This window comes from Tachypleus tridentatus, chromosome 10 (assembly GCF_004210375.1).
Source record: "Tachypleus tridentatus isolate NWPU-2018 chromosome 10, ASM421037v1, whole genome shotgun sequence".
Lineage (NCBI taxonomy): Eukaryota > Metazoa > Arthropoda > Merostomata > Xiphosura > Limulidae > Tachypleus > Tachypleus tridentatus.
In genome coordinates this window covers 27,937,447-27,962,985 of record NC_134834.1, presented here as the reverse complement: position 1 = coordinate 27,962,985, position 25,539 = coordinate 27,937,447, and the positions used below count along the sequence as shown (strand labels likewise).

The window sequence follows — 25,539 nt, the reverse complement described above, 5'->3', positions numbered from 1 at the left end:
TTGTGTCACTAATCCAGAGACTCCTTTATGAGATTGTCTTGTGTCACTAATCCAGAGACTCCTTTATGAGATTGTCTTGTGTCACTAATCCAGAGACTCCTTTATGAGATTGTCTTGTGTCACTACTCCAGAGACTCCTTTATGAGATTGTCTTGTGTCACTAATCCAGAGACTCCTTTATGGGATTGTCTTGTGTCACTAATCCAGAGACTCCTTTATGGGATTGTCTTGTGTCACTAATCCAGAGACTCCTTTATGAAATTGTCTTGTGTCACTAATCCAGAGACTCCTTTATGAGATTGTCTTGTGTCACTAATCCAGAGACTCCTTTATGAGATTGTCTTGTGTCACTACTCCAGAGACTCCTTTATGAGATTGTCTTGTGTCACTAATCCAGAGACTCCTTTATGAGATTGTCTTGTGTCACTAATCCAGAGACTCCTTTATGGGATTGTCTTGTGTCACTAATTCAGAGACTCCTTTATGGGCATTCCGTGTGTAAATGAGAAAAGTTTTATGGACACAAACACATAAAAAATATATTTTGCAAGAATCTGAGACGAAATTTTATCTCGTTTCGAATCTGTTATAAACATCATTATAAACATCATTATAAACATCATTCCCTTAAAAAGATGTCTGCTCTTTGAAAAAAAAAATGTTTTTTTTTTTTAATTAATGGGTGATCAATCAGAATTCCAATATTTCGAAATTATATCTTTTGGCAAGAATAGATTTGCTTTAGATATTTATTATATTATCACATATATTGTCAGTAATACAAAACAATCATAGTAATGTGGTCTTCTCCAAAATTAATGCGATAAGAAATCAATAATAACGGTGTTAAAACAAAAGTGAATAGTGGTTTATGTTATTTCCTCTCTTTACTTGAATTATTATATTTTAAATTATTACTTGGTGTAAAATTACTTCTGGGAAAGCTGTAAGTTTTCGGACTTACAGTGCTAAAATCAGGAGTTCGATTTCCCTCGGTGGACACAACAGATAGCCCGATGTAGCTTTGCTATAAAAACACACACACACACACACACTTCTAATAAAAATAAAATTTAGTTCACTTCTATAGAATCTTCTTTGAATATTCATCCAACCCATTTTAGCATGTGTGGTAGCCAAACTCTTTACAAGACGACCTGGAATTGAAACTGGATTTTTTCATATGTTATGCCAGTGTTCTACCAACAGAATTAAAGTTTTTATTTTCAGAAATTTTCTCAAAGCTACTCATGAGCTATTTACGCATATTCATCCTTAACTTTTGAACTGGTAGACCAAAGGAAAGGTAGGTAGTAAACACCACATCCTGCCAATTCTCATGCTACTCTTGTCTGGCAGCATAGTGTGACTTGATGGCCACTTTTGCAATAAATTTACGATCTCAAAGCGTTGAACACTTTCTTGCTGCGACTGATAATAGCCATGAACTCGCGACTTTACGTTCCGAGAATGATGACCACAAAGCTGGCTACAGAGAAAAGGACCTATCTACTGGAATTTGCTAGTAAATGATTCTTCGACAGCTCAAGCTACTATCCTAGTCCCTTCACTCACAGAAACAAACACACACAAAAACATAGTAGATGTTTTGTTTTTAAAAGAAAGATGAACCTTCCTAAACTGGGATGTACAGAGATATTAATACTCCCGTTTGCCCCGCTGGCGAAAAAGAAAATTTTGCTGAGGTCACGGGGTTAAAAGAAATTTTAGGTTTGAAAGATGAACAGGAGCCCAGGAGGTAGAGAGAACACAACACTCGACAATGCACATCTCCACAAACAGTGTCATCTAGTGGCAGGGATCATAAATTCCAAAACTGCTGGGGAATTTGTTGTGTGGAGGGAGGCGGGGACGGAAGTACCACCAGAAAACCCACTTTCACAAAACAGGAACAATATAATTTACCTGTCTGGTACCCAGAGTTGAAATTAGAAGAATATGAATGGTTAGAACTTTTATTTGAATTTACGTTTCTTTTACAGCAAAATATTTGTCATATGATGACGGTGTTTTGTAGGGGGCGCTGGTAATCGTGTGGAGGGTAGCAGTTAATTGGGTGTTTTTGTCTGTTTTACTGTAGTAGTTGAATGCTAAGAATGATAATATTTTATTTGTTGAATATTGTGCATGACTTGTGTAAGAAACTCGTAGGTCTAAATATTGGGAGTCTTAAGGCTAGTTTATGGACTGTGTTCTGTTTAAGTTATAGCTTGTTTTTAACTATACTGAAGGTGATATTAAGGATCGTATGTAAACTGATCACTTATTTTGTTGTTGTTTTTATAATTTGTGGTTTGCAACATTTGTTCTTGGCTGCAATTATACTTAAATGTGCGAAACGTTTGATTATGGATTTGTGAATGTTTTCGAAATATTCAGCCCACGTAAAGTGACTGTGAAAAGTTATGCCTAGAAACTTGGCTGTCGACCTCACAAACATAGGTTGTGCACAGGTTTATCACAGGGACGGGGAAAAGCCAGCAACTGTGGTAAGCACGTTTTTATACTGCGCGGGACCTCACATGAGTGGTATACTAACTAAGCTAGAGGGTCACTGGCTCAAATCTCCTCCACATCAAACATGTTCGCTCTCTATAATGTAACAATCACCGCAAAATTTGTTGGTAAAAGAGCTGCCCAAGAGTTGGCGGTGGGTGGCGATGACGGTTTGGTTTTGAATTTCGCGTAAAGTTAGACAAGGGTTATCTGCGCTAGCCGTCCCTAATTTAGCAGTTTAAGGCTAGAGGGAAGGCAGTTAGTCATAACCACCCACCGCCATATCTTGGGCTACTCTTTTACCAATATAACGCACCCACGGATGAAAGAGAAAGCATGTATTGTGCGACGGGGATTCGAACCCGCAACCCTCAGATTACGAGCCGAGCGCCTTAGCCACCTGGCCATGCTGGGCCGGTTAGGGACGGCTAGCGCAAATAATCCTGGTGTAGCTTTGCGCGAAAATTCAAAACAAACAAACAGTCCAATTAACTATTGCGAGTAAGCCATGCATGCATTCCTATTACTAGCATGCGTTGTTTGAAAACAATATATTATTAAACGCTAGAACTTGGAATACTTTCTCAGGGCTTTCATTCTAGGGAACACAGAGACCCGTAAAACTACAAGAATATTTCATAATGAAAAAATTACGAACCATACAATTACGACATCTTTTTTTTTTTTTTTATCAGGTAAATTTATCAGTAGTGAATTTTATTTTCACCTTAAATTATATTCTAATTATGTTTCTAATGCGACTTTAATTAACAGTAAAGTCAGTGAGGTTATACTGCTAAAAATCGGTTTTTGGACAGCTGTGATGGTCGCACCACAGATAGCCATTCTGTAGCTATGCGCTCATGTATAAACAAACCAAAAAAAATTTAAAATATTGTTTAAAAAGTCTAATTCCATCTACTTGATTACATTTTTCATGTTTTATTGTTATTGTCTTACGGTAAAGATTATTTGTATTGTTAGCTTTGTTTGCGTATTTAGGACTAACATAAATGTTTCAAGATGGCCGAAAATCCAAAGATATTGTTGAGATCACGGCCATAAATATCGCTGACGAAACAACAATAGTTATAAATAACAGAAATACCTTTAAATAGGTATTGTGTTGATTTTAAGTTGCGATCTACGTAGGTAGCTAACATTAAGTACATATTTAAATCTTGATTGGCTTGACCATAAAAGTCATTTGCATACCAAAAACTAGTTACATTATTATTTGTTTCAACTTAAATGCTTAAGATTTAAGAGAAATCGTTCCCAGCAAGTTAATAAAAATGACCTAATCATTCAGGTTGAATTACATTCTCCATTATTTTCAGCTTTAATAACATTTCCAAAGCCGCCATCTTTATTAGTATCTCCTAAATCCTAAACTTTATACAGAATTCCATTTATAATCAAAACTATTTTTATTTTAAAAAAGTGCCACTGATTTAGTCCTAACGAGCTGTATATGTTGTTATTCATTTTTTATTTTAAAAAAGTGCCACTGATTTAGTCCTAATGATCTGTATATGTTGTTGATTTTTTATTTTTTAAAAAGTGCCACTGATTTAGTCCTAACGATCTGTATATGTTGTTGTTGAGTTTTTATTTAAAAACGTACCACTGATTTAGTCCTAACGATCTGTATATGTTGTTGTTGATTTTTTTATTTAAAAACGTATCACTGATTTAGTCCTAACGATCTGTATGCGTTGTTATTGATTTTTTTATTTAAAAACGTACCACTGATTTAGTCCTAACGATCTGTATATGTTGTTGTTGATTTTTTTTATTTAAAAACGTACCACTGATTTAGTCCTAACGATCTGTATATGTTGTTGTTGATTTTTTTTTATTTAAAAACGCACCACTGATTTAGTCCTAACGATCTGTATATCCTGTTGTGTTGAAACAGTTAACAGCACTAAAGACTTTAAGGCCAAGATTATTTTAAACAAATAGAAATTTATGGCTGGTAGAAAACATAAATTTATCTCAAATAACGATTCTTTAGTAGAGTAAAGGTTTAAATTCGTTTGTTTGTTTTAGAGCAAAGCCACATTGGGCTATATGCTGTATCCACCGCGGGGAATCGAACACCAGATTGTAGCTTTGTAACTCCCAAAACTTACCATTGTCTCAAAAAGGTACAAAACGTTTAAAGGAGTACGTCAAGATTTTCATGCATTCATTCGCATACGTAACGATGTATTTATTGTAAATAATAAATATTAAGTCAGTACAAACAAGTATACAATATAAAGAAAACAAAAAGGTTTTTCTTATATAAAAATCCATCTCTATTTGAAGCGTCTTAATGAAATATTCCTCTCTTGGTAACCGATTTCGTGATACAAGTGTTGTTCTCCAAATACATTTTTGTGTCTGTGCGAAAGTTTATGATTCATTTAAAAAAAAACGAAATGTTTTGAATTTCGCGCAAACCTACTCGAGGGCTATCTGCGCTAGACATCCCTAATTTAGCAGTGTAAGACTAGAGGGAAGGTAGCTAGTCATCACCACCCACCGCCAACTCTTGGGCTACTCTTTAAAAAAAAAAACATAAACTGCATAGAAGGAAGTTGAAAAATTTTCCCCGGGTACAAAAATATACTTAGAGAGTGACACGAAAAGAGTCTGAATATCTATCACAGAACGGCTGGTATGGGTATTAACACTTTTACTACAAAAGCAGAGAACAACGTTTCGACCTTCTTAGGTCTGTTTTGTTTTGCTTGTTTTTTTAATTTCGCGCAAAGCTACACAAGGCATATCTGCGCCAGTCGTCCCTAATTTAGCAGTGTAAGACTAGAGGGAAGGCAACTAGTCATCACCACCTACCGCCAACTCTTGGACTACTCTTTTACCAATGAATAGTGGGATTGATCGTAATATTATAACGCTCCCACGGTTGAAAGGCCTAGCATGTTTGGTGTGACTGGGATTCAAACCCGCGACTCTTCTTAAGTCATATTCAGGTTAATAAAGAGAGAGATATACATTTTTACTTCGAGTGGGTTTCTCGTCATCACGAAGAGTCAGAATTTACACGAGATCATTTTGTTCTTGTATATAATTGGAGGCATTACAAGCATGGATAAAACACTAGTTTGTATATAATTGGAGGCATTACAAGCATGGATAAAACACTAGTTTGTATATAATTGGAGGCATTACAAACATGGATAAAACACTAGTTTGTATATAATTGGAGGCATTACAAACATGGATAAAACACTAGTTTGTATATAATTGCAGGCACTACAAGCATGGATAAAACACTAGTTCATCTTCGTAGTAAGACCTATACCGAATTTCTTATGCCTGACTTATACACATTCCTCAATATTTTGCTCAAATAATTGACTTTTCTTACTGGCCCTCTAGGGATAAAAAAAAAAAAAAAGGTCAAGCACGAGGATACTAAGTGCACGTGTGAAATACGTTAGCAGTGTTGGTGGACCCCTGATGCACCTGCCTGACCTACTTTTTTTTATGGACTCGTTTCTCCAGGGGTGCTGGCATGTATTAATATTACTTATACAGACTTGCTTGAAGAATTAAGTAAATTGGCCGCCTAGCTTATATGAACAACCCCAAGAACTGCCTTTTCTCTGAGTTTGTCCCACCATTGAACAAGAGAACTGGAAATTCCCAGCTGGAGTTGAACCTTGTGAAATCTGGACTATCACACTCAGGCAGTTGCGTGTCGTATAAGTTATGTTCCATCAAGTAAGTTAGTTAATCAAATTCAGTCAACTGAATTCTGTGATGAAATCAGATATGATCACGAGTTTCTTTGTTCTTTACGCGCTATTTTATGCTATAACTTTCACTTTGAAAAGGAACAAATACGTCACTGATCACAGCTCTATGCCTCTTTAAAGAATATGTTAGGGTGGCAGTTTTTAACAATTCAGTGTCTTTATAGGATGTAAACCCTCAATCCGCTACTGAATTTTTTTATGATTAAACGTATGTGTTGTTTGCATTTGTTTGGTGAAAATTTGTTTCAATGAAAATAAAAAAAATTAGATATGTGAAATTTAACTACAACACGTGAGTAGAAAATATATATATGTGTGTGTGTGTGTGTGTCTGTATGTATATGTGTGTGTGTGTGTCTGTATGTATATGTGTGTTTGTCTGTATGTATGTATATGTGTGTGTGTGTGTATGTATATATATGTGTGTGTGTGTATGTATATGTGTGTGTGTGTGTATATATATATATATATATATATATATGCGTGTGTCTGTGTATATATATGTATTATTTTATATATTTTTGTTTAACAAAACCGTTGTTAGAAGCTTGACACTCAACCTAAAAGAAAAAAAAAAACAGTTATTTAAACAACTGAAAATATACCATCTATTACACTATTATAGGTTACCATTATAGCAATATTAGTAAATAAAAATAATTAATCGCCAAAGTACAGTGGTAAATCTGAGGACTTTTAACACTGAAAAGCCATTTTCGATACCCGTGATGAGACATAACGTAGACAGCTCCTTAAAAACACATATAAGTAAACGGTACGTTATCGCACGCGTTTAAAATTTAGAGCAGTTAATGTTTTCTTTGTTTTGTTCACAAAGTCAATCAAGGTTTACTTTATTCATAATCAGTTTTCGAAGTGTAGTTTGAATTATTTCTTTTGATTTGTTTGTTTGTTTGTTTTAATTTCGCGCAAAGCTACACGAGAATTATCTGTCCTAGCCGTCCCTAATTTAACAGTGTAAGACCACCACCACCCACTCTTGGGCTACTCTTTCACCAACAAATAGTGGGATTGACCGTCACATTATAACACCCCACGGCTGAAAGGGCAAGTATGTTTGGTGTGATGGGGATTCGAACCCGCGACCTTCGGATTACGAGTCGAATTCCTTAACTACCTGGCCATGCCAGGCTTATTTCTCTTGAAACAACCAAACTATTATATTACAAGTTTCATTCAGGTCATCAATAAACATTTAACATAATAATCACCGAAAAAAACTTGAAAAACAGATAATTTTAAACCTCTTAATATGTATCCATCACACATAAAAAAACATTCTAAACACAGAAAGTTCACAATATTTTCATCTGTAATAAACCATCGATATCCTTAATTACAGTTTCCTTTACAAATTTGGGTTCCCCATTCCTTTATCCCACGTGCAGCATCGTAATCGCTTTGATCTGATTAAGCTCTTTAATGAAATTACATACCATTGTCTCTTTTAATTATATTTTTTATTTTGTATCTCATGTCAATAAGTGTTCAGTATATTTTCCCTGAGTAAGTGTTACAATTACATAACTCAATTGATTTAAAATTATTATAATTTTTATAGGAATACAATGACCAATAATCATACGCTTAATGAGTTCTTATTAATAACATAATTTTAAAATATTCTACCAGTAAGTAAACTGAAAACGAAACTATAGTTTAAAATTTTGTGCAATAAAAGTTTATATGGAACACAACTAAAATACGTATGCCACTTACAATGCCCCTATTGCAATACAGACATAATTCAGTTTCAGTTACATTTATTCGATTTCAAGTAAGGGAGGCAGTACATTAAATATATCTTCACTCTACAGCTGCGTCATGTTTTTCAGTTACTGTATATTGTTTTCCCACGTGCTGTTTCATATTAATAATAATAATTAATTATAATTATATAATTCAAAATGTTATATACATTAATATCATACTGCTAGTGGTTCTATAATAGATGTATTATTACCCTGTTCATTGGTGGATGGTTACATTGTTGCTGGTACTATTTAATCCAACAGTGCTAACAATGTCTATAAATTGCGTTGTGATCACAGTTACCAGTCGGTTCAAATGCCCTTCATTTCCAACGTTTTCTGTAAATATGAAGGCACGATTAACGCCTGTCTCTTTGCTTGTCTGCAATGTCTGATATTGTTATCACATCATTTATTATCCGTGAAAAATAATAAAACTAATGTCCTATAGTTGTTGTTTTGAATTAAGCACAAAGCTGCACAATGGGCTATCTGTGCTCTGCCCACAACGAGTATCGAAACCCAGTTTTTAGCGTTGTAAGTCCGCAGACATACTGCTGAGCCACTGAGGGGCGTGTCCTATACTATCTAGTAAATACGAATTTAAAAGAAACGTTTCGCTAATAGTTATTTTAATAGAATAATTCTTTTTTGTTTTTCACTAAAAATGACCCTATACTATTTCTTAAAGTAGAACTTTTTCATGGTTCCGTATGATCGATCAAAAGAAGTGTGATGACAACTAACCATATGCCTGTTTAAAAGTAGTTTTGATTTTAATTCGAGCGGACGAACTGGTTGTTTATATGAGTTCGAAATACCAATTCTTAAAAAAATATTTATCATCCAGAGATATAGGATTCAATTCACCTCTTTGAAAGGTAAAGACACGGTTTTTTTATTTGCTCAATCAACTGCAAGTTACATAACAGCATTTTGTAAATTATCTGTGGAAGTTTTAAGAGACTCGAACATCTGAAATTTATTCCACGTACTGCTACAACTATTACTCATAATTTAATTAAGAATCATTTATTTTCCTTTTTAATTATGAAAAGATTTTAAAAGTTTCCAAACCGTAATAAACTTATGACATTCTGAGATAGACAGATCCGTTTTTCTTTGATGCACTCGTGAATGAAACTTCGGGGACGTATATATATTTCTGAAAGCAGTTATTAATACTTTATGGAGAATTGTACAGTAATCTGTTGCCTTTCTGGAAGCCAAGTAACCGCTCCCTGACGAAGTGTATATCCTGAAACAGAGCTACGTTCTAATTAAAAGAAGAATAAATGGTCATGCATGATGGAGTTACTCAGTGAATCTGTTTCAGCTCTGAATAACAAAACGTCATTACACTACTTACTCAGTCTCTTTAAATAAACCTAATCAGCTGACGTAGCCAATCACAAGAAAGCTGTGCAGGTTTATTTCACAGTTCTGAAAAGGGTGTCCCAATACAAAATATATACATGAGCGTTTATTATTCTACTTGTTTCGTTTTACTGTCTAATATAACTCAAAGTTTCACATCTTCAGATGAGGTTTATTTATTCTGTTTACAGTCGCTTGGTTTGACATCTTTAACTGAAAGTTATTTTTTGTTTCAAGTGAGTGACGTTATTTATGTGCGGTTATACAAAGATTTAATGTTAACCAACCAAGCGGCAAAATAATAAGTAAGACTTTAAAACATTCTTTACTTTGTTTCCGCTTTACTAATCGGTTTTATTGTCTCTAACTTCGATATTCAAGTGACGCCTTCATGCTCACTTATCCGTGTTTCCATTCTCAGTCCGCGTTCGTATTTTCTATTTTACTCACCTTCACGGTTCACAACAGTGTATTGACCCAGACAAAGACAGGTCTTGAAGGCTTCACTGGACACTGAACGACGTGTCAAGGTCGCCCTCTGTTTTAGGTTTTCACTGCCCTCTAGAGAAAACCTATAATGCTAAACGGCACTCTTCGTGTGAGGTTAGCCTAAATTAGATTCGGTTAACTTAAGAGCACAGACACCTCGTGTTGCTACATGGCAATTTTAGTGGTGGTTTTGAATAAACTGCTACTGTTACTGATGACGAGAAACCAACTTGAGGTAAAAATGTATCTCAAGACGGCTGGTATTAACACTTTTAATACTAGAGCAAAGAACAACGTTTAGACCTTCTTTGTTAACCTATGAAGGTCGAAATGTTGGTCTCTGCTCTATTAGTAAAAGTGTAAATACCCATACGAGCCATCTTGAGATACAAACTGCTGCTGTGAATTAACTAGTCATTATCAATGACTTATGATCAAAGCCACTTACATAGATCACAGCTGAAGATTAACCCAGTAAATTATGCATCTAATTCAAGCGTACGGTTCTAATTATCAGTAAACATTATCATAAGTTTAAAACATAATAATAATAAGTTAATACATTCATTCATAAGTTTGCTACTCTCGTTGTTAGAGAGATTTTCGGCTCTGCAGTTTCATAACTTATAGTTGTAATAGCATCTATGGTTATGAAAACTGAAACCTACATCTATAGGGCAGAATGATAGTTCCTAATAAGTTACTATTTAGTAACATGAAACTACGAGAGTTCTGCCGAATAACCAAAGAAGCCGCCATGATAAAAACTAAAGAAAATCTTTCTTGCTACGTGCGAGATATAAGCATTCTCGTAAAGGTCAAGAAAACCGGGTGGTTCTAGACTCGTGCTTACGTGTCAACTGAAGAGCCTCTAATGTCAAAATTATATCGTCTGTCAACATCGTACGATGTCGTCATAACGAACTGGTTTTTCCTTCTTCCTCGTTCAAAGAAAATTCAGAAATAATCTCGGATCGTTCTGACAGTTTCTGTTGTAAGTAAAGTTATTTAAATGTTTTCTGCTTTTCAGGTGTCTTCTAATTCGGTATTGTGTATGTATTGGTATGTATCGTGTATGTATTGTATGTATTGGTATGTATTGTGTATGTATTGGTATGTATTGTGTATGTATTGGTATGTATTGGTATGTATTGTATGTATTGTGTATGTATTGTGTATGTATTGGTATGTATTGGTATGTATTGTGTATGTATTGTGTATGTATTGGTATGTATTGTGTATGTATTGTACATATTGTGTATGTATTGGTATGTATTGTGTATCTATTGTGTATGTATTGTACATATTGTGTATGTATTGGTATGTATTGTGTATGTATTGTACATATTGTGTATGTATTGGTATGTATTGTATGTATTGGTATGTATTGTGTATGTATTGTGTATGTATTGTACATATTGTGTATGTATTGGTGTGTATTGTATGTATTGTGTATGTATTGTGTATTTGTATGTATTGTATATGTATTGTTATGTGCATGTGTATGTATTGGTATGTATTGGTATGCATTGTGTGTGTATTGTATATATTGTGTATGTATTGGTATATATTGTATGTATTGGTATGTATTGTGTATGTATTGGTATGTATTGGTATATATTGTGTATGTATTGGTATATATTGTGTATGTATTGGTATATATTGTGTATGTATTGGTATGTATTGTATGTATTGGTATGTATTGTATGTATTGGTATGTATTGTGTATGTATTGTGTATGTATTGGTATATATTGTGTATGTATTGTATATATTGTGTATGTATTGTATATATTGTGTATATATTGGTATATATTGTGTATGTATTGGTATGTATTGTGTATGTATTGTATGTATTGGTATGTATTGTGTATGTATTGTATATATTGTGTATGTATTGGTCAGAGATTTTCCTTCTCTCCTCTACCTCTCGTCTTTTTTCTACAATGACATAATTTCCTTCATTTATTTCCTACTCTTTCCTCTGTCAGAACGACATCTAACACCAGCGTATTATTTTAGTAACAAATTATTTGAGAATGTTAAAATTATTTGCATTTTAATAACGGTAATAGTTAGCTTTACTTTCAACTTCTCAGGAATGCCTTATTATAAAACAAATATTATTTGGATTGGCTCGTTTGGATTAAGTATATTTATTTTAATATTTTCAGTTCATTGTCTCATTCGAGCAATTCCTTAATCTTAACATAGGTATATGCTTTAGGGAGCCTCGTACGATTGCGTGCTGGGGTGATTACCCCACTTGTCTCATCTATTCCTGCGCCAATTGCATTTATTGTTAGTTTCGCTACATGATTGTCCTGGTGGTAGTTTTGAACAAACTCCTACTGTGAGATACATTGTTATGATCAAAGTAGCTCTGTGTCATTCTACAGATATGTGTGTATGTCTTCGAATATATTTATTTGAATGTGTAACTTTGACAAAACGACCAAATAAAACATCAAGTTAACCCTAACTTTATATTCCTGAAAGTGACAAATGGATGGGCAGACTGAAATTTCAGAATAATCTACCCCAACTGTATGGGAAACTTTACCCACAGGTAAACTGTTAGCAGTTGTTATTCTAGGTACCCACCCCCTAACTACTAGTTTGTGGTACTGAAATAGTGGGATTTAACCGGCACTGTGATAATACACTCACGACCCCAACGTGCGTAGCATGATTGTGAAGAAACCAAACGCGATTCACGATTCCTAGGGTTTACGGTCCAGAAAGCAAATCACTTAATCACTGGGTCACGCATAACTTAAGTCATTAGATCATTTTTCAATTCCAACAATAATCCTACTATCTTCTTCAGTAAGTAATCCATTCTTACATAAGAAAACAGCTCGTGCATCCTCCTACAAAGTATTGCTACGTTTGAATGGTTTAATATTATAGAATTCCCAGTCTAATTTTATTCGTTACGAGATTATATGAAGGTGCAAAATGCACTTATAAAAAGAAACATAGTATTACATAAACCTTAGTACAAAAACCACGAATGGTAGAAAGTTCATGGGTCACCTGGCCACAATAGACAGGATATAGTTTACTAATAATTAGAAGTTTTACAAATGTTGAATCCATTTTTCGTTGAAACCCTGCTGCTTAGAATATGTAACGTACGTAATTAAAGATGGTTTACGTAAACTATCACTTGCATTCTGATTAGTTAATTATTGTATTGGGCCCAGCATGGCCAAATGAGTTAAGTAATTTGACTCGTAGTCTGCGGATTCGAATTCCCGTCGCACCAAGCATGCTCACCCTTTCAGCCATGGAACGTTATAATGTGATGGTCAATTCCACTATTTGTTGGTAAAAGAGTAGCTAGCTCAGATAGCCCTCGTGTAGCTTTGCGCAAAATTCATTAAAGAAACAAATTATTGTATTGAGTCTTGTTTTAATTAACATTTTCTAGTTTAGATCGTGTATGACATCGGAATTGACATAAACGATGTTCTTTATAACAGGTGGATATGTATGTCGTAATTATTATCCTCAAGCGAATATAATTATCTATTTGGCCAATGGTTTACCTTCTAGAAAGAGCAGTTCTGTCGCTCAACTGACAGTGGTGTATTTAAGGTTGTGTGGGTCCAGGGACTAATAATTTTTGTGGGCTCTACATCCCATTTAATTTTCTATAGAAAAAATTATAAATGGGTCCCCATTAAGACCATGGGCCCTGGAGCTGAGTCACTCTAGCTCCTATCTAAAAATGCCACTGCCTATTGATGCGGGGTTAGAGATGTTTGGGGCTTTGGATAACAGAAATTATGAAGATTATTTGACGTCAAGCACAAAGCTACACAATAGGCTATTTGTGCACTGCCCATCACGCGTAACGAAACCCAGTTTTTAGCGTTGAGAGTCTACAGACTGTGCCATTGGGAGGGGCCATGTTTGGGATGAAAGTGGAATAGAGTAATGCGCTTGAGTACATAATTCAAACACCAGTTCGCAAAGCAGCACGAGCGATATTAAAGTTTACAATTTGAACCGTTAGTGTAACTGAATATATGTATATACATAAAATATATTCCAAATCTCAGAGCCGGAGAGGTCCTGAGGAATTAAGCACTGTTACCGATTAATTGTTTGTTTTAATTTCGGGCAAAGCTACACGAGGGCTATCTGCGCTAGCCGTCCCTAATTTAGCAGTTTAAGACTAGAGGGAAGACAGCTAGTCATCACCACTCACCGCCAACTCTTGGGCTACTCTTTTACCAACAAATAATGGGATTGATCGTCACATAATAACGCCCCCACGGCTGAAAGGGCGAGCATGTTTGGTGCGACGGGGATTCGAACCCGCGACCATTCAGATTCCGAGTCGAGTTTCCGATTAAAGAGTCAATTTATCTTAGAACATAGAGAGCCTTAGAATCCAAAATGCTAATTTTTAAAGTTTCACGAGGAAATTAAGATCACAGAACGCCAAAACACTTAGGATTCATGATGGCTAAATTTACGTAGAGACGAGAAACACAGCAGACGACTTTTAGATATTTCTCAGCTGCTTTCATCTTATACAAACAAGTGTTGCAACACGCCTTTTAGAATTAAATTCAGTTGCCTTGGACTTGTTTACAGCATATATATATTTTTAGGAGTTAAAAGAAACATCTTTTAGTGAAAATTCTGGAAAAAAGAAGCAATTAGTGAATGGTGTTAAATTAAAAAAGATGAAATTTAAAAAAAGAACACTTTTCCAATATTTTTAATGAAGTAATTTACCATCTGATGAATGGATAAACAGCAAGGATGGTTGAAATCTGGAGATTTTAAACAAGCTGTATTCTGGGCTAAAGATGTTAATTAGTCCTTAAACGTAACTACACTAGGTGACACAAATTTTGTTCCTGGATAGTTTATGTTATTTCTTAATTGCTTATGTTGTAAAAGTACAGAAAATGACCATTATTCCCTTCAAACTTTGCTTTTGGGACCTGGATAATGAAATTTAGAAATTAACCTATTTTCTGTGCAAAAACGGGCAAATTTGCATATTTTCATTTACATAAGGTTTGAATAAAACAACACATGAATCAAAATGTACATGTATTGATATTAAAGTTATACAAAAATGTTTAGAAGTGAGTAGTTTTTCGACATTTGCGAGTGTAATGTAAATCACTTTCACGTATCAGCCCCCAAATATAGTCTCATAGTCTCATATATCATGTTTTCATTATACTCTCCTTGAAAGCGGCATTCAAAGTCCAGTATATCTTGGTGGAAACGCTCGCCGTGCTCCTCTGAGTATGCTCCCATGTTCTCCTTGAATTTATCAAAATGAGCGTCAAGGATATGGACTTTCAGGGACATCCTGCAGCCCATTTTGCCGTAGTTCTTTACCAGAGCCTCAACCAGTTCCACATAATTTTCGGCCTTGTGATTGCCAAAGAAGCCCCGAATTACTGCGACAAAGCTGCCCCAAGCTTTATTTCCTTCCTACGAGCTTCTTGAGGAATTCTGTGTACTCCAGGATCTTCTTTATTTGTGGTCCAACAAAGACACCGGCTTTGACCTTTGCCTGAGACAGCTCAGGAAAGAAGTCTCGAAGGTACTTGAAGGCTGTAGACTCCTTATCAAGAGCTGTGAAAATTGTTTCATAAGACCCAATTTTATGTGCAATGGTGGGAACAACACCTTCTGGAGGTCCATCAGTGGCTCACACTTGATATTGTGCTTCCCCACAGAGAACTCGGTCCGTTGTGGCCAGTGCTTTCTGTTGTAGTACGCTGCTGTGTCCCTGCTGTCCCAAAGGTAAAGATAACATGGAAACTTGGTAAAATCTCCTTGGAGACCCAACAGGAATGCCACCATTTTGAAGTCTCCGATAAACTCCCAGCCATACTTATCATACTTCAAGGCTTCTAGCAAGGTCTTGACGCTGTTGTATTTCTCTTTGAGGTGCACCGAATGAGCCAGGGTAAGAGACGGATACTTATTCCCGTTATGGAGCAGCACAGCTATGAGGCTTCTGGATGAGCTATTAATAAAGAGGCGCCACTCATTCGGGTTACAGGCAATTCCAATTGTCTCAGCACTGAATCTACCTGGAATGTTCTGGAAAATGAGTAAATTTGAAAATTTCATTACCCAGGTCACAAAAGCAAAGTTTGAAGAGAAAATTAGGTCATTTCGATTCACTTTAGGTATGAGCAATTGGAAAATAACACTTTCTGTCCAGGAACAATAAAAAGTCAAAATTTTGTTACATTATGCTATCTGTCAATATCCAAACAGCTTGATGGCTAAGAATGGACTAGAAATATTAGTAAGTCTTAAGTATGACTATCTGTCATTACAGCTATATGGCTCAGAATATGATTTCGCCTGATCTGTATTCGAAACGTCAAATTTTCCATTGTAATTAGAGACTGAAAGCGGTATTTTTCTAACGTTTCTAGGGGTACCGATCTAAATCTTAATTCGTAATCTCGTATGAGCTGGTGGTTAGGGTGATCGTCTCGCAATCTGTGCGTCTTGAGGTTCAAACCACATCACCAAACATGCCCACCCTCCCAGCCGTGGGGGCGCTATTTCGTGAAGGTCAATCACACTATTCGTTGGTGAAAGCGTAGCCTAATAGTTGATGGTGTTAACTAGCTTCCGTCCTTCTAGTCTATCACTACAAAATTAGGAACGGTTAGAGCGTATAGCTTTGGGGGAATTCAAAGCAACTTTTGTTACCAAGGCGATGAAGGACGAGAACATAACGTTGCGCTGACGTTCGACTTGGACAAGTCAAGGTCTCTTAAACCGTTGACGATCAGGGCTAGCTATAGTCTGAAAGTTAGGCTCAAAATGTTATTAGCATTTATATATCGAAATCTGTGAAACTCTTGAGTTCACTCTTTCCACACTACGCTACCCCCCGTTATGGAGGTTACACAACAAAGTATCTTATAGCGAGGGATCAAACCCTGCGTTGTCTGAAAAACAATGTTGTTAACATAATTTCCAAAATCTGTACATACTGTTATATGGATATTTTGCATCAAACAGTTTATTCACTAAAAAAAAGATAAACAGAAAATCCTAAGTGATCATTTTTTTATCATCAAAACATTATTAAACGTTCTGATAAGTTTATTTATAAAAAATATACGTGTGTATGTTTATAGCAAAACCACATCAGGCTATCTGCTGTATCAACTAAGAGAAATCAGTCCTTATTGTGGCCCAGCATAGCCAAGCGTGTTAAGGCGTGCGACTCGTAATCTGAGGGTCGCGGGTTCGCATCCCGGTCGCGCCAAACATGCACGCCCTTTCAGCCGTGGGGGCGTTATAATGTGACGGTCAATCCCACTATTCGTTGGTAAAAGAGTAGCCCAAGAGTTGGTGGTGGGTGGTGATGACTAGTTGCCTTCCCTCTATTCTTACACTGCTAAATTAGGGACGGCTAGCACAGATAGCCCTCGAGTAGCTTCGTGCGAAATTCAAAACAAACAAACAAACAGTCCTTATTTTATCGTTATAAGCCCATAGACTTACTGCTGCCCCACTGTAAAATATTATTTCATATTATGTTTAATTAATTATTGTTTCTATTTACTCGTATTAACTATTTAATTAACTGTTAATTAATTCCTTATTAAATACATAATCACAATAATTAGAAATTCATTAATTATGTTTAATTTATATTATTTATATTTCTAAACTAATTGTAACTAGTTTAACAATTTTTATCGCGCTGTGCTGTGCATCTTTCTATTATATTATTGTAGAGTTACACGCCTTTTATGATTTAAAATCGCTTTTGTAATCTGTGACGTTCTATTATTTTCAGGGAAAAACGTTAACCGAAACTCGGGTACGGTAAAAACAATGATGATAAAACAACAATAAAATATTTATCTAAATTGTTTGCTCGTCTTTCTCGAACATTGTTGAAACGCAACGTGACAAAAATAGACACACAGCTCTATTAGTGTGCGAAGCACTTTGGTGAATTACCTGAGACGTGTCCCCTCAGTGGCATAGCGTTATGTCTACGGGTTCACACAATTAAAAACCGCGTTTCCATACCCGTGGTGTGCAGAGCACAGATGGCCCATTGTGTAGCTTTGTGTTTAAAAATTCTAAACAAACAAACAAAACCTGAGATTTATAGAAATAAAATGGTTTTCGTTATGACTGAGTTTTGTCGGTATTTACCATGATTTCATACGCGCTGATTTTCAAAGCGTGGTTTTATTTGTTTTACTACGATATTTCTAGACTAAACTTCATGTGTTCTTGTAATACATTCGACAAGAAGTGACAGATTAATGTGTCTCGACCTACATCAGGTTTCTAGTTCAGTTTTTTGATGCCAACAACACTTATCTCTCACGGAAAGCCTACAACGTGTTCAGAGTTAGCGGTAGCCGCAATCTCTCGAGAAAAAATAGTTCGTTTTATACACGAATCGTCCATAATCGGATGATGTTTGGGTTTTCCGTAAAAAAAGTAATATGCTAAAAAACCTTGTAATTATCTCGGCCTTACGGAAGCAGCAAGTCTAAGTTCGTCAACTGTTGTTCTGTTCTGAAAGGCATCAAGAACTACCAATCTTGCAAAAAGGGATAAAGAACTGGTCGTCTGCCCTGCAGCTTAATCTCGAACCCAGTAACACACTAGTTAAACACGGCTCGGCTGGGAACACTTATTTAGTGAGCTCCACATCGTTAACTGACAATCGCACCTGTTTTGTTCTGAATCAAGCTGGTAACACAGGTAAGGAGGCTTTCATGACCTAAGCCTAGTTTAAGACTTGATGATGGTTGCACTTCTTTACTGTAGACCAAGTACTCTTCAACGCCTCGCATCAGTATTTTCTGGTGTTCAGAAACAAAGTAGACCGTTCGTCATTTCTGTTTTTAATGAAAAATTATAATAAGGATGTAGCAAATTTTTTCGCCATTAAAATTCTAACTTTGCAGACATAGTAAAAAGGGGGAGGTGTCATTCAGATCAGAAGAATATATTTTCTTAACAGTTCGGTGTGCATCTATATATATAAAACCTTGGAGATGCGGGGTGATTAAACAACCTCCCAGATAAGTGAATGTAATAATTATTTACCTCCACAAACAAATTATCTTTCACTTTTTTGTTCTCCAAAAACGTACATTTTAACTTGTTGTTGTTTTTGTTTATGCAAAAATTCGTTGACTCCTTACTTTCATAAATTAGGCTTTTGTTGCTGTGCACAAAGCCACGTAATTGGCTTTCTGTTCTGTACCTTCCACGGGTATCGAAACCCAATTTTTCGCACCATAAGCCTTCAGCTTTACCGCTGAACCACTGGAGGTCCTGATTATATTGTTGATTAGTTGTTCCAGGTACAAGATTCAGTTGTTTACAGACGACTTTATCACGTAGCTAAGACATCTCGATGGTAAGTTTATGATCCAACTGTTTCTATTGTTAAAAGTCTTGCAAATGACAATGTTCTCTTCCAAATTTTCTTACAACTTAATACGTTAACAGGTCCTTCAAGTAATGATGTTCTCTATCAGATTTACTCACATTCTAATATGGCAAAAAGTCCTTCAAGTGATAGTGTTCTCTATCAGATTTACTCACATTCTAATATGGCAAAAAGTCCTTCAAGTGACAGTGTTCTCTATCAGGTTTACTCACATTCTAATATGGCAAAATGCCCTTCAAGAGACGGTGTTCTCTTTCACATTTACTCACATTCTAATATGACAAAAAGTCCTTCAAGTGATCAGGTTTACTTACAATCTAATATGGTAAAAATTCCTTCAAGTGACAGTGTTCTCTATTAGATTTACTTACAATCTAATATGGTAAAAACAAGTGACGGTGTTTTGATCTAAACTTCTTTTCTTAGAATAAAAACTGTGTTAAGCACGATTCTTCATAACCCTTGATAAACATTTATCACCAAAATATGTTTTTCTTGCAGTAAGAAAACAAATTGTTACCTATTCAAACACATTCAATGAAATTGCATGTTCGGAGTTTTGAATGAGAGATATACTTGCTACATGTGAATTGTTACTAGAAAGTGACATAATTTCAGATAGTATGTGAAGAAAGGTAACAACTGTCCTTTATCTGGAAATAACTGTGTCAGGATGACACGTTAAAACGCGTCGATATATAAGTTTGTCGTCATACAAGAACCTCCAATCATAGTTTTCCTAACTGAAGGTTGTATTATTGAAATAAATTAATTAATAATGAATATTAGTAAAACTTTCTGTCTCTCTCTCTCTAGGGTTAACAACCAAACATGACGTTTTATAACAAGGAACGGATTATTGTTATAGAAATTACAAGAGGAAAAAAAACAACGAATTACACAGATAGGGATAGACCATAATCATACACTTCAAACCCTCTATGTTCTTGTATAGCAAAGCCACATGCTGAGTCCACAGAGGGGAATTGAACCCCTGATTGGAGGGTTGTAAATCCGTAGACTTACCGCTCTACCAGCGTGAGACCCGTGTCCTTCTAAGCAATGGCTTTAAGTGTTATAGTAATTATTATTACGTATCATAATTTATTTCGGATGAGTCTCCGATTTATTATGTTATGTACATTACGTATTAATACTTCAAACAACCGGAATTTTAATCTGCGCTTTGTAGCTAATTAAATGTTAATATATTTTAAATTTATGTTATTTGTCAACAAGATTGATATAAAACAATTTTCTTTTTTAGCACAAATGTATTTTAATATACAAATATAAATAAATACAATAAAATTTATAATAACGGTTATTACTAATAGTTTTACAAATGATGGTTTATATAAAACAGTTTTACAAATGTTGGTTTATATAGAACAGTTTTACAAATGATGGTTTATATAGAACAGTTTTACAAACTTACCAACAACACTGATTTTTTTCTCGGTCTAGAACTGAATATTTTATCAACGATCCAACTTCACGACGAGAAAATTAATTCTAAGTTAATATTGGCCCCGGCATGGCCAGGTGGTTAAGGCACTCGACTGGTAATCCGAGGGTCGTGGGTTCGAATCCCCATCGCACCAAATATGCTCGCCCTTTCAGCCGTGGGGGCGTTATAATGTAACGGTCAATCGCACTATTAGTTGGTAAAAGAGTAGCCCACGAGTTGGCGGTGGGTGGTGATGACTAGCTGCCTTCCCTCTCGTATTACACTGCTAAATTAGGGACGGCTACTGCAGATAGACCTCGTGTAGCCTTGCGCGAAATTAAAACAAACAAACAAACAAGTTGATATTGTCACACCTCGTTTAAGCCAGATGGTTCGGTTGGTCTAACGCAGCTTATGAGTTGACTTTTACTAATGTATACAGTTAATGTCCTCGTAGACGTACTAACGTCCGAAATTAATAATTCATTGAAATTGAACGTTCGAAACCTACACACGCTCCTAGACAAATTCTCTAGTTTTTCGATCAATAGCCGTTAATCACATGGTATTATGGTAATTTACAAGAGAATGAAAGTGTTTGTCTACTAGAAGTGCTTGGTAATATTACATGATAATTTACAAGAGAATGAAAGTGTTTGTCTACTAGAAGTGCTGTGGTAATATTACATGGTAATTTACAAGAGAATGAAAGTGTCTGTCTACTAGAAGTGCTGTGGTAATATTACATGATAATTTACAAGAGAATGAAAGTGTTTGTCTACTGGAAGTGCTGTGGTAATATTACATGATAATTTACAAGAGAATGAAAGTGTTTGTCTACTGGAAGTGCTGTGGTAATATTACATGATAATTTACAAGAGAATGAAAGTGTTTGTCTACTGGAAGTGCTGTGGTAATATTACATGGTAATTTACAAGAGAATGAAAGTGTTTGTCTACTGGAAGTGCTGTGGTAATATTACATGATAATTTACAAGAGAATGAAAGTGTTTGTCTACTGGAAGTGCTGTGGTAATATTACATGGTAATTTACAAGAGAATGAAAGTGTCTGTCTACTAGAAGTGCTGTGGTAATATTACATGATAATTTACAAGAGAATGAAAGTGTCTGTCTACTGGAAGTGCTGTGGTAATATTACATGATAATTTACAAGAGAATGAAAGTGTTTGTCTACTAGAAGTGCTGTGGTAATATTACATGATAATTTACAAGAGAATGAAAGTGTTTGTCTACTGGAAGTGCTGTGGTAATATTACATGATAATTTACAAGAGAATGAAAGTGTTTGTCTACTAGAAGTGCTGTGGTAATATTACATGGTAATTTACAAGAGAATGAAAGTGTTTGTCTACTAGAAGTGCTGTGGTAATATTACATGGTAATTTACAAGAGAATGAAAGTGTTTGTCTACTAGAAGTGCTGTGGTAATATTACATGGTAATTTACAAGAGAATGAAAGTGTTTGTCTACTAGAAGTGCTGTGGTAATATTACATGATAATTTACAAGAGAATGAAAGTGTTTGTCTACTAGAAGTGCTGTGGTAATATTACATGATTACAAACATTCCTTCTGTGTACTAAAAGTGTCATGGTAATACTAAACGAATATGAGGGTTGCTGTCGTCTGACGTTTCTAATTGCAAGTAAAGTATATCTAAATCAGAAACGTTCCAAAGGTGCAATGAGCTTTCAACACGCACGTGATAAAACTCCACGTGCCATAAAATGAGCACGGTCGTTGTTCAGTTTAAGTTATCTCTAAAACGCACGTATCACACCTGAATGTGTTATTCACAGAAGCACGCATCTAAAGCCTTCTAAAAATGTCGTAGAAACACGTTGTATACAAACAAGCATACACAAATTTTAAAGTTCGAAACCAAACTCCCCTCCCCCCAGACAACGCGCGATGGGGACGCTACAAGGAACTCGTAGGTAAAAACAAGACGGTATAGTTAAAGTAGGGCATGAGGTCTTCGACTTCCATTACAGCGGGGCCTCGACATTGGACCATAGACTCGTTTAATATTAGCGTTCATTCTCTTTCCAGTATTCGTTCTTTCTGCTTGCTCAGTTATGTTAACAGTTATGAAACTCAAATGTTCCCTTCCACCGGGGCTGATAATGGCGTAATGATTCGTGTCTCGTCGCCACAAAATCACCCTCCGCACTTTGGGATTATGGGTGCGTTATGAGAGGAACTGTCAGATTTCATTATTCGATGAAAGACGTCAAAAGGTAGACACTGGGTGTTTTTAACTAACTGTCTTCTATCGTTTCTAAATTAGGGACGACTAAACCAGATAGTACCCAGCTTCGCAGGAGTATCAGAAACAAAACAAATGTATCTAACATTTCCTCTGAAGAAACACACGCCTCCTTGGTAGCGATGAGATTTTCTACTTCTCTGTCTTGAGGGACCAGAAAATATGGAGAATTACACAGTTTTCTGACATATTCATTTAAACATTTGAAGAAAATAAAAGGTACGTTAAGTAATGTAATGTGAGAAAACTAGAATAGTGTTGTAAGACGAGAAATTTAAACTTAAAGTAATAATTTAGTTACATATGGTATCATAGTTTTTTACAGCCACGTGATGTAGTTATTTACTTGCTATTAAATTTTCTGTGCTAATTGTATGGTAATAAAATAAATCACAAACTGGTGAGAGTGTTGTGAAATAAAGATACGTATATAACACATTTTTCAGGATATGAAAACTGGCCAGATGTGCATAAGAAAACCCTCGTGTTGCTAACTTTTGTTGTTGTTGTTGTTGTTTGTAAACTAACATATTCTGGTAACATAAACCCAATCTCCCTTTCATATACCTGTACGTTTTGTTTTTTTACTGTAGTTGTACACTTGCTGAATTTACTCTGCCACAGAGCTTGAAATGAATAGGGTTAATTCATTACGGAACAACGTTTATTGACTATCTATTACTAGCGTTACTTGTATTGATAGACCCATTCTGAAGGAGGGTTTGAGGCTCAAATTCTACATACCAATTTTATCAATTAGAAACAAAACTGAAACCAAGATACCTGTATCCATCAAAGTTTAATTAGAATAGTTGTGTTCGGCACTTATTATAGGGGTTTAGTTCCCATGACACAAAGAACGTACATGTCCTATTGCTCCAGGTACGTAAACTTGAGACATAGACCAAGGTTCTTGCTCCTCATGATGAAACTTCATGAGTCAATATGACATGTGTGTCGTGGCAGAGTTCTACAATATGACATGTGTGCCATTACAAGTTCTGAAAATAAATTTCTTTAGGCCATTCATTCCAGGAACCAAGACGAGGTTCACCATTACCACCTTATCAAAATTGGCTTTAGAAATAGGATGACGTAGTTGTTGTGACTAATTACTGATGACTTATATTCATATTTACTGTTTACTAACATATGTATGTGTATATTTAAGTATATGTTTGTTTGTTTAATTTTGCGCAAAGCCACACGAGGGCTATCTGCACTAGCTTGTTTGTTTTTTGTTTTTTGAATTTCGCGCAAAGCTACTCGAGGGCTATCTGCGCTAGCCGTCCCTAATTTAGCAGTGTAAGACTAGAGGGAAGGCAGATAGTCAACACCACACACCGCCAACTCTTGGGCTTAACCGTCACATTATAACGCCCCCACGGCTAAAAGGGAGGGCATGTTTGGTGTGGCGGGGATTCGAATTACGAGCCGAGTGCCTTAACCACCTGGCCATGCCGGGCCTTTTTTTAAGTATATGTTTATAGACACGTATATTCCGATACTTGTATACAGAATGTTGTTACGTTAATACACCAGTACATCGATAAACAAAGTCCTAAAACATAATGGTTGTGCTAATCCATGTGTCAGTAGAGTGTCTGTGTTCAGTGCCACCTGAGTGGATACGAAGTTCAATGTTTGTTGTTAATGATGTTTTCATTTTTGTTGTTAAGCACCGAACGACACAATGGAGTGTCTGCGTTGTGCCTAACACGCGTGTCAAAAACCTGGTTTTTAGCGTTATCCAGACTCACTGTTTTAGCGACATAATTATAATTATTTCATGAAGTTCTTTATATAAAATATACTTCATTAGGCTTCTAAATTGTTGTTTGTCAATTTACTAAATGTGTTATTGTTTATAAACACGTGTAATGTCTAGTTAAATAACATGAACGTATCTACTTAAGTAAGTGTGATGCCAACTTTGCACATCTTTATCAACACAGTTATGCACACATAAAACAAAGGTTATGCACGTACGTGTTCTATTTATATAACACATGATAAACACTTCCTTTGATTTCTCACTGTTTGTGCAACAGTTGCGCAGCGCGAGGGTTTTTATTTGCAGTTACTTTTGTTAAATAAATGTTTTACATTTTACATTCTCTTAACAATTCATTATATGTCTCAGATCACATTATTATGATTCATTATATGTCTCAGATCACATTATTATGATTCATTATATGTCTCAGATCACATTATTATGATTCATTATATGTCTCAGATCACATTATTATGATTCATTATATGTCTCAGATCACATTATTATGATTCATTATATGTCTCAGATCACATTATTATGATTCATTATATGTCTTAGATCACATTATTACGATTCATTATATGTCTCAGATCACATTATTATGGAGAAAAGGCTCCACCCGCCATATAACGCTATATACAGCAAAAACAAC

At 35.5% G+C, this 25,539-nt stretch overlaps 1 protein-coding gene across 10 annotated transcripts in view; it reads left to right on the top strand.

Annotated features, from left to right (window-relative positions):
* LOC143228944 (uncharacterized) overlaps nucleotides 1–25,539 on the top strand; it is a 50,245-nt gene that overhangs the window by 7,421 nt on the left and 17,285 nt on the right. For 2 of the 10 annotated variants that reach the window (XM_076460454.1, XM_076460451.1), the window contains exon 2: nucleotides 23,132–23,329. The gene's annotated coding sequence lies outside the window, so the exon portion shown is untranslated. Of the gene's footprint in view, nucleotides 1–5,992; nucleotides 6,256–10,800; nucleotides 10,923–17,709; nucleotides 18,676–18,737; nucleotides 19,340–23,131; nucleotides 23,330–25,539 lie in introns of those variants that run through there. The other 8 variants (XM_076460449.1, XM_076460450.1, XM_076460448.1 and 5 more) reach the window with 8 other exon arrangements.